This window comes from Magnolia sinica, chromosome 16 (assembly GCF_029962835.1).
Source record: "Magnolia sinica isolate HGM2019 chromosome 16, MsV1, whole genome shotgun sequence".
Lineage (NCBI taxonomy): Eukaryota > Viridiplantae > Streptophyta > Magnoliopsida > Magnoliales > Magnoliaceae > Magnolia > Magnolia sinica.
In genome coordinates, this window is record NC_080588.1 from 49,175,482 (window position 1) to 49,187,169 (window position 11,688).

The following is an 11,688-nucleotide window of genomic DNA, read 5'->3' on the forward strand; positions in this document are numbered from 1 at the left end:
GGATAGCCAAATGGTAGTTAATTCTGTCTGAGTTTAACATTACCCATGTCACTCAGAACACAATCAAGGGGCAAGCCCTAGCCAATCATCTCGCTGCCCACTCATTACCCGATTATTAGCCACTAAAAACCTTCTTCCTTGATGAAAATATCTTACTCATCAAGGAGGAAGAAGAAAGAAAGGCAAACGAGTGGATGTTATTCTTCGACGCCGTAGCAAACTCTAAGGCAAGTGGAATCAGAGTTATCCTCTACTCTCCCAATGATGTGCCAATTTCTATCTCTAGGCGTATAACATTCGAGTGCACCAACAACATGGCAAAGTACAAAAGCTTGCATTGTCAGTCTGAAAGAAACCATAATCTTTGGTGTAAAGAAGATACGAGTATTCGAAGACTCCAAACCAATAGCAATTGGAAGACTAAAGATGAGAAGTTGATACCATACCACATATACCTTGAGAATTTGATCGAAGAATTCAAAGAAGTCACATTCTCATACATGCCACGAGCAAAAAATCAGTTTGCAAATGATCTTGGCACATTAGCATCAATGCTGGAAATTTCAAGAGGAGCTTCAGAATGAGAGCTCATAGTTGAACTTTAAGATGAACCTGCCTTCTACCTGCAGATTAAAGAGGTGAAGCTACCCTATCAGTAAACCCGGGTATACCAACATCAAACAGTATCTAGAAAACTAGGAGTAACCAGAAGAAGCTACATCAACCAACCGTCGAACCATCCAACGTTTGGCAAGACAATTCACAATCAGAGGTGAAATTCTCTCTAAGCGATCATATAATCAAGTTCTCCTTCGATGCATCAATGAATTTGAAGTTGCAAAGATCATGGAAGAAATCCATGATGGAGTGCACGGCCCGCACATGAATGGACACATGATGGTAAAGAAGATTCTATAACTCCGCTACTATTGGATGACTATGGAGACAGAATGTTGCCAACACGTGAAGTGTTTCAATTGTCAAGAGCATGCAAATCAAATACATGCTCCAGCCTCAGCTATACAATCTCACTATGTCATGGCCTTTCTCTATGTGGGGTATTGACATCATCAAAAAGGTAAACCCAAAGGCTTCAAACAGTCATGAGTATATACTTGAGGTAGTCAACTACTTCACTAAGTGGGTAGAAGAAGCATCCGACACCACCATAGTACCGTCTCAAGTAATCAAGTTTATAAAGAACAATATCATCAGCCGATACAAGATTCCACACACCGTCATCATCGACAATGGTTCATCTTTCGTTAAAAAAAAAGATGGACGACTTTCTTAGAAAGTTCAAGATTCACACCGAAGGTCGACCTCTTACCGCCTCCAGATGAATGGATGAGTGGAAGCCGTCAACAAGACACTTATCAGTATACTCGAGAAGATAGTTAAGAAATATAAAGATTTGTCTGAGAGGTTCCCATACGCATTATGGGCCTATCGGACGTATGTATGGTCTGCTACAAGTGCAACTCGTTTTGAGCTTACATATGGAATGACGCAGTTCTACCAGTTGAAGTGGAAGTCTCATGACTTCAAGTGCTACTTGAGAATGAAGTTGAGGAAGGGAAATGACTCAAAGCCAGATATGATTAGTTGTACCTTACAGATGAAAAGCGCATGCGTGCGCTAATTCATTCCCAATTCTATCAGAAAAGGATTAGTCGAGCTTACAATAAGAGAGTCCGAAAGAGAAGCTTCAAAGTGGGCGACATGATCATAAAGTTCATTCTATCGTAGCATCTCTCAAATTCCCGAGGAAAATTCATACCCCATGGGAAGGAAAGTTGATTATCAGAGAAGTACTTTCGAGAAGCACCCTTCGGCTCACCAACATGAAAGGAGAATATCTTCCAGCGTCAATCAATGCCAACAACATGAAAATCTTTCATGGGTAAGCCTATATAATCTCATTTACAATTACATTAGTAAAGTTAAAGTCAAAAAGATCAGGGTTATTCATCCTGAAAATTGACACTTCCATCCACCGATAAGTGCTTTAAACAAATGGTCAAAAAATAGAAAAGTGAAAAAAGAAGAAAAGTGAAAATACAAAAAAAAAAAAGTAATGGCAAAATAAAGGGCGTGCAATCCAAAAGAAAATAAAAACAAAAAAGAATATCGGCCCCCAAAGCACAAACAACCTCCCCTTCACCTCAAGATGAGTTTGACTAAGGTCGACGGCTTTACCATTGTAACTCGAGATAAGGTTGAAATAACTACTAGTCGACTAGAAAAGACAGAATTCCGACCCCTCAACCACTGCAAAAAAAAAAATATTATTATTATTATTATTATTATTAAAATTTTAAAAAAATAAAGAAAAAAGATATGTGCATAATAAAAGGGGCAGAGTGAAATCCTGAAAGGAAACTTTGAGTAAAAATAGTGGGCAAATAATGGACTTGGTAAAAACCCGCAAGGTCGTCAAGGGTAAAAACAACATAACTATCAAGGGAGAGGTAAGATCAAATACATGAGATGTGGCGAAAATACGAAAGGGCATCATGGGAAAAATGAATGGAAAAACTAGCTGTAGCGAATACCTGGAAGGACACTCCAAGAAAAAATAACTCAAGAAAAGAAAAGAAAAATAAAAAAATAGGTATCAGAAGACAAGTCTAAGACAACTCATCATGCAACCCCAATTAAGAATAAGAAAAAATACAATTGAAGATAAAGATTTTACAGTATCTGACATATTTCGAAAGGCAATACTCCCCTAAGGATTCAAGGATTCTTTTAAGGCATTACCCTAAGTCACAAGTAAAAATACTGGATAAGTCACAGTTCCGATTCCCGCACCCTGGCACAAAAATCCAGACACGTACATACAGATGATACAAGGCACAAAGTTTTCGAAACATCTTTTCTCATTTCATTAAGTTTTCATTACATGCATGTCTTTTCCTTTTTTGAAGAAATAAAACAAAATATACTTTTTTCCCAAGTCGTTCATGTACCAAACAAAAAGAGTGTACAAATGTCTCAAAATCAGAAAATAAGCTCTCGACTCTTATCCTCACTAGGTAAGTGCCACTCCCTAGCCTCATACTCATCTAACCTCTATCTCAACCTGCTGATCTCCATACATAGGTAGTACAACTCCTCTCTCTCGAACTGATACGCAACTCTCACCTCATCATCCTCCTGCTAAGAAGTTGAAAGCCGTAAAGACATTTCAACGCACAAGTAACACAACAAGGAGATCTCATACAAAAAATTATCATGAGTGGACATTAAGAAATCAGGATCAATGAATTGTCGCTCCTCAAATGGCTCATAGAAACCGATAGTTGATCCTCAGCAACTAACATTGCACCACCCTACCCTTCGACCGCATCATCAACTAATCCAAGAGTCATGTTCAATAGCTCTGCTCTCTCTTCGGCAACTTGGGAAGACTCGCCTATCTCATATGTGGACCACATAGATATGTTAGTTGGTATAGGCGATGTCTCAAGAGGAAGAGAAGCCAGGAATAATGGATGATCACCATCGTCAAAGCTGACCATCAGGATGTCATCGAAGACCCCATTGCATATTGCCCCAATCGGGCCGATTCGACCGTCCAAAAATGCCTCACAATCCATCAAATCTTACAAGTGATAATCTAAGCCATCCAAGATGACCCTCATCCTAGCCTTCTAATAGGTATAGTTAGACCCATTAAAATATGGCGGTCGTGTAACGGCACACCCCACTTGGGTAGATATCATTCTTAAGCCCCTTGGATCAACTCAATGCGGTTAAGCCCTTCAAGAGCTACCCTCTCTTATAACAATAAATTGCACATGGAGGGCCCATCGACTATGTGCGAAAGCTTGACAGAGTTAAGGAATGATAGATATACCTTAGAGGGAAGTGATTATGACTAATTAAAAATTATTCCTTTTTAAAATACAATTGCTTAACTTAAACTAATATGCAAATTAAACTAAGTAAGGCAATTAACCTAAGGCTTACAAGACAATAAAGGGTTTAATCACATAGACTATAAAAGATGTGACAATTAAGCAACTAGTCTATAAGTATGATAGTGTACATGTGTGTGTGGGATGTATTGCCGATCAACTTCCAGCATTCATTTAATCATGCATACATATAATTAAATATTCATCACATAAGCATAATAAAAAAAATGCTCAAATATAATCTCAAACATAAGAATATATAGAGTGTACCGGTTTTCATTATCTTAAAGGTTTTAAATTAGGTTCACCTCTAACCTTTATAATCTTACACAAGGACAGGATCCCTCAGAGACTTACATGATTTTCTATAGGCTAACCACAGGCCTTAGTCTTACCAAGAACCTATATGTACATGCCTTTGTTTGTGGCCTACACAGGGACTTAATTTAGGTCCTACATAAGAACCTAATCGAGTTTGGCAATCAAACTCCTACACTCAATCATATACAAGGAAGGACCATGGACTCTATAAATGACAACCTTACTTGTCGGAGTGAGCCCGTTGACATGTCATCTTGGATTACTTGATTGATGCTCTCTCGTGCTTCAATCAACTCCTCTTTGCTCTTCCGATCATAATGTCGATGCTTTGTCAAGGCTTTAGCTCTAAGATCAACTACCTTATATGTAGTGCTTATTTAAGGTGACCAAGGTAATGGGAAGTTAGGTAGAATCTCCTACAACTAATTAGAAGTTAAATGTTTAGGGGATTCACCTAGATGGACACTTTAGAAGTTAATAAACACCAGGATTTGCTAATAAAAATGGTGTCTAAACTCTAAAAAAGGCTTGAGATCATGATCTTCTTGAAAAGGAGTTTGGAATGCTTATTAGAGTGAAGAATCACTAAGAGAGAGCATGGATCTCATTGGAATAGAGCATGGAATGATTCGTAGAGCTTAGGATGCATGAGGGTATCTATAATGTTAAAATCCATCATTTTTACAAAGATCCGATTGTTATATTTATCAAAAAAAAAAGCTCCAACGGATCTATAACGACTAGTCTTTAGTTCGACTGAAATTGGCTTCGGTGGCACCGAATTAGCCTGTGAAAAATCATAAATGTTACTGGACAATTTTTGGTGCCTTTGGTCGGACTGGACCTGACCTTTGGTCGCATCGAATCCAGTCAAAGGTTCATCCAACTAAAGGTGAATTATGTTATTTTTTAATAAGGCTTGCTTACCAGTTTTGGTCATTTTAAGTCGGACCGAATTCATAGTTTGGTGGCACCGAGTCTAGCCAAATGTCTGTCTGGCTGGAGCCGAATTAGGATGAAATTCAAGGTTGAGCTTGTTGTCTTGTTCTGGCCAATTTCGGTGAGACCAAATGAGTGTTCAGTGGGACCGAAGATTGCTAAATTTGTGCGGTTATTTTAACAACTTGGGACCTCTAAATCTAATCTAAAGGTGGTCAATTTAGGCTCCTATGGCTTAAGTGATGATCAATAAAGGTTTTACCTAATAGGTTTAAGATCATCTAGAGGTTTAGTTGGTTTTGGGGTGAAGGGTTAGGGTCATTAAGACACCTCATCCATTCATACTTTTGCTCCTTAATGCTTCAACTTCACTTGTGTCTTCGGTCTTCAGCTTCGAAGGGCTCAACCAATTACATGATATATGGACTCACGTGATTGACAAATAAAATGCATAAATCAATCCACTAACAATATAGATTGCACATATACCCAATTCGGGAACCAACATCCAATATGATGTGTATTTTTAAAACAAATGCAAATGGCTGGGTCAAGTGGCCAATAGCACAGGTGTGCCAGTCCTTTCTGTATTTGTGGTCCACAACATCTATCAAATTATCCACAAGTATGTGCTTCATTCGCATTCAGATTTAAACCAATAAAAAAATCTGTACAACATACAGTTTTAATGTACCACACATACACCACAGATCGACTAGATATAGCGATGTGGGTGACTCTAATTGTATGAGTGTCCCTTTTCATGAATCTGCATTAAATCCACTCTGTTTATCCATATCCACCGCATCATTTGAAGGCATGATCCAAAACAAACACCACATGCATATCTCAGGTGAACCAGCATACAAGTAATTGTAGTAAATGTCCATTACAAATTGTCGGTGTGATCGGAAGAACTTTTGAGTGTGGGCCGGCCTAGTCCAATAAAATAAAAAAAATGAAGGCCACCATCCATAACAATTGTTCATGTTAGGGCCCGGTGGAAAATATCACGATCATCTGAATACCATGTGGACCACACTAGTGGATTTAACCAAGCCCATTGAGCACCCTTTAAATTCAACAGGGACCACATGATCTTTGACTCCCCATTCGTATGTGTATTTGATGGAAAAATATGGAGCTCCAAACACCCGGAAATAGCAATAATTGTTTATTTCAATATCTGATTGAAAAATTCAAACAAGGGTAAATCATCATGATGACTTCTAACTGATATACTAGTTATATCCTTGTAAGTAATAAATGATACTTTCTACTACATTTACTTCGGTAATCAGAAATCGAACAAGTCCAAAGGAGAGAGAGTGAGTGGAAGAAGTGGACTACTTGAGCAAGATTCAAGCCATCTATACATTAACTGGGTGGGTCTTCGTTCTCTTCATTAATCTTCTTTCTTTTTCTTTAAAGAATTTTAAAATGGGACATTGATCTTAGTAAGAAGTGGAGTTAGTGCCCTCTAGATGGCCCACCATCTTAGTTGAGGAATCCAAGGGAGCTAAGCAATCCAAGTCTCAAGTGATTCCTTCTTAATCTTCTTCTTGTTTTTGTATGTACATAAAAGTGGGCCTCGCCATGCAAATATGGTGGAGTTTGGGTGGCCCAAAAACTACGCCTAAAGGCTACCTCATTAAGAAAACAATGAGAATGGTCTCATCGTTGAAGAACTATCCAATAAGGGGCCCATCTTAATGAAATGTGTTCTATATATAATTTTATTTTTTTAAAAAAGTCCAGTGTAGTGGTTAGCAATGACACCTTCTGAACAGCCTAGACTTGTGGGGTCCTTAGATATTTAATGAGTCCCAAATTTTGTGTGATGATATTATACTCGATGGAACATGTGTGTACCAAATTTGGGATCAATTCGATTTGTCTAACCCCTTCATTCAATTTATGCAATTCAAACCGGGTTTGTTGTCTAATACAGTGGTTAGCACTAACACACTTTTGAATTACCCAAATTCGTGGGCTCCACAATATGTAATTGGTTCCAAAATTTTTATAATGATACTAAAATTGATAGAACATGTATAAATTTGTGGTCAATACAATTTGTTTAATCCTTTCATCCGATTTAAGCAATTTGGACCAAGTTTGTTATCTAGTGCAATAATCAGCACCAATACCCTTATAAATGGCCCATATTTGTGGGGTTCTCATATATTTAATTGGTCCTAAATTTTGTTTGATGATATTATACTTAATGAATCATGTATGTATCAAAATCAGGGTTAATCTGATTTGTCTAATCCCTTCATTTGATTTATGCAATTCGAATCAGGTTAATTGTATAGTATAGTGGTTAGCACTAACACCCTTCTAAATGACACAAATTGATATTAGACTTGATAGAGCATGTATATACCAAATTCGGGGTCAATCTAATCTAACCCCTCAATCTGATTAATTCAACTTGGACTAGGTTTGTTGACTAATGCAATGGTCAGCACTGACGCCCTTCTTAACGACTTAGGATTATGGAAGGCCACCTTGATGATGTGTTGTATATCTAGACTATCCATCTGAACAACCTGGCCCATAATCATATATATCCAAAGGGTGGACTACACAACAGAAAATGGTGGGGTTTAAGTGCCTACATTTCTTTCATCTCTATAGGCTTCTTTTCTTTTTCTTGAATCGCAGTTGCACATCCTTCTTTTACTAACACCGCACTTATCTCCAGTTTTCATAATGTGTAATCAAATCTGTCATACTTCGGCACCTCAAATCTAATAGAACTCGATCTAGCCATCTGAAACACAATTACAAAACAAATGCCAACAAAAATCTTGTTTTAAAAGGTTTCTCAATATTTGGATTTATACCAATTATTGTGGAAAAAATACCCACATGTAGAGCTGGTCATAAGCCGAGTCAACTTGAGAAACTCGCTTGACTTGATTCGAAAAAAATCAACTTGACTCGTCTCAACTCAGTGGGACGAGTCATATTTAGGAGCTCGAGTCAGAAAACGAGTTAAGGTCAAATACTATGTCACTTGACTTGACTCACCTCGAAAATTAACTCGACTCAGGCTTGACTCGACTCAACTTCAACTCGACTTGTTGTTATAAATAGTTGCAAAAATAAATAAATAAATAAATAAAATAATAATAATAATAATCATTCTAACATACTCAAACAACTTCCCCCCTTTTCCCCCTTTCTTGATTCTTCCCAAAACTTTAACCTCGCCTGATCCTTATTCCTCATCCATTCCCTTCCACTTTCTTCTTAAAACAAAAACCTTAACGCATCTCTCTCTCTCTCTCTCTCTCTCTCTCTCTCTCTCTCTCTCTCTCCACCATCCCAACCGACAACCGGTAGCTGTGAGCAATATAGAAGCCAAGAACTCTATCGAGCGTGGGGTCTCCTCTCCCAATCCCTCTCCTTCTTTTTCTTCTTCCTCTTCTTATTCTTCTTCATTTCTTTCCTTTTTTTCTTCATCTTTGCAGCCAACGAGCGATGGAGCAAGCTCGCAAGACTGTTGAGGATAGCTATGCCAAAAAAAAGCAAAAACCCTCTGACACTAAGGTACTCTTTCTCTATCAATTACTCTCTCTCTCTCTCTCTGCATGTATGTATGCGTTTCGTCTTGAAACTATCTATCGTCTAGTATTTTTTTCTATTTAGTCTGATTCTTCATAGCTTCAAACCCTAACTCATGCTTTTTGCAATGCTAAAGAGGGAGTTTGTATGTTAGAAGTAGGGCCCATGGATGATGTGGCGGTGATCTGAACCATCAATTTCATGGCTTAGATGTAGATGGCCAAATGTCAATGCAGAACCGGTGAATGTGAGTGGTTGGTTTATTTTCATTCTTTAACCTGCTATTAATATGCCACCATTTAGCGGTTATGATTCTTCCAATCTTATGGATATTTGGGGCAAGGTCTCTCAATGGTGTTGTTTAGAATAACTCTTTTATAAAAAATAATAATAATGATAATAATAAAAAGATGGCGTTGTCCGTAGTACCAATGATTGGGAACACTAAGTTGTGGGCCCCACTCCCACAACTTATAAATTGAGGTGGGAGCGGGCTCACCTTGACTCAAGGTAAACTTACCTCGACTCAATTCACTAGCTTGCCTTAAAAGATTTGGCAAACAAGGTATGCTCCAATGGTGAGCTCACCCTCGAGCTCGAGGAGAGCACAAACGAGTCAAAGGCAGGCTTGGCCCACCTCGACTCAACTCGGCTCGATGTACAACCTTACCCGCATGTGATCAATGTAGGGGAGGCTAAAACACAAAAGAAAATGGCCAAACCAAAATAAAAGACAAGATGCACAAGAATTTACATGGTTCGGCAATATGCCTACATTATGAGGCAACAAAACGGAGTTTTCTACACATTTGGGCATTGTTTACCTTTTTCTTGAACGAAAATACCCATAATAACTCTTTTAAAATTTTATATGCACCTATACTTTTTTTATCATTACTCTCTAACAAACTCTTAGGTAGAAATTTTCACCTCAGAAAATTGAGTTCTTCTTCTTTTTACCTATTATGTTGAACTGAACTTGTTTGGGAAGAAAGTAAGAGAAAATTAGATGAAAAATTACAAATATTTTGATTTCAAAAGCAGGTTCTTCTGCTCTCTCTCTTTTTTTTTTTTAAGATTTTGCTTAAATATGTATTTTGCTAAGAAATAGATAAAGGAAAGAAAAGAGAGAGAAAACTCCACTTTTAAAAGATGGCTTTTTCTTATTTCTACAAAGATTACACTCAGATTGGTTTACTTAGGAAGAAACTGACATAAAGAGATAAGAGATAGATAGATAGATATATATATATATATATATCTACTTTTAGAAGATAAATTATTCTTTCTTCAAAAGATTAGGCTTACATTGATCTTTTGCCAAGAACTATATTTTTGGCCAACTTTTGAAAGATTAAAAGGTATCCAAATGAAATGATTCTAAAGAAATTTGAAAGTTTGTCAAATTATCTTTTCAACGAATCCAAAATCGACCTGATCCTACCTATAATGAGAGAGTTACGAACATTTTAGTAGGAGCACATAATGCATTGTTCAAACTACGATCATTGTTTTCAACCCACTTTTGAAAGTTCAAATGATCTCCAAATGAAATTATTTCAAAGCCATTTGAAAGAATGTTGAATTATCTTTTCAAAAAGCACAAGATCACCTTAATCTGACCTGCAACGAGTGAGTTATGACCGTTTTTGTGGGACCGCGTAATGCATTATCCAAACCACAATTGTTGTTTTGTCCAAATTGCAATAGAGACTTTGGGCCTACTTTTGAAATGTTAAATAATCACCAAATGAGCTTATTCCACAACCATTTGAAAGTTCATCAAATTGTTTTTCCAACGAATATAAGATCATCATAATTCGACCTGTAATAAGGGAATTATAACCATTTTTATGGAACCACATAATGCATTATCCAAACTGCAATCACTATTTTGTCCAAATTAAAATATAGACTTTCGGCCCACTTTTAATAGTCACCTCGATCCAACGTGTAACGAGGGAGTTATAGCCTTTTCGTGAGACCTTGTGATGCATTATTCAAACTGCAACTATTGTTTTGTCTAAATTACAATTTGGATTTTAAGCCCACTTTTGAAATGTCAAATGGTGTCCAAATGAGATGATTCCAAAGTCATTTCAAAGTTCATTGAATTATCTTTCCAACGAGCACAAGATAACCATAATCCAAACAGTATTGGAGTTATAATCATTCTTGTGGGACCACACCATGCTGAAAAAATAAGGACTGCGATTTTCCACCACCACGATTTGGTTTGGAGGACATGTTTTAATGATGCTTTTCACTTTTAACCGTGAGAGCCCAACAATCTAATATTTAGATCATGATATATCTAAAATAGAACCTATAATTTGGACAGTTTAGTTTAAATTATTTATAAGTTTATGTACGCAGTTTCTAAGTAATTTCTAACTGCCTTTGGATCATCCATCACATTGCCAGAGTATCAAAGTATTTATACGGCTAGTTAGATGGGCAGAACTTGATGGCAATAATGTATATTGTCATACGTCGGAGATGATACAGTAGAGCCCGAAGAACAGAATATAGTAGAGCCATCTCTCCACGGGACACGTGGCAAGGAAATGGTTCAGTCCGGGGCTGTCCATATAGTACTTTTTAATATGGATGGATCATTTTTCAAGAATCACACGAATTAGGTAATCCTACCTATCACATTTCTCTGATCTTCCTTGATGAATGTTTGGCCGTGAACTATTTTAATATCATACCATCAATTTGAGGGCCACCTTATAGATGGACACAATGATGGGTATTACTTTATTTGAAAGCACTATCCATCCAACTCCGGTTCTACTGGGTCTACCATGTCATGTCCAGTTGAAGAAGGAGACAGTGGACGAGCAATTCATCGACAGGATTGTAGCCTCTGAACATGGAATTGTATTATAATGATAAAAGCCATCTATATAAACCTCACTATGGG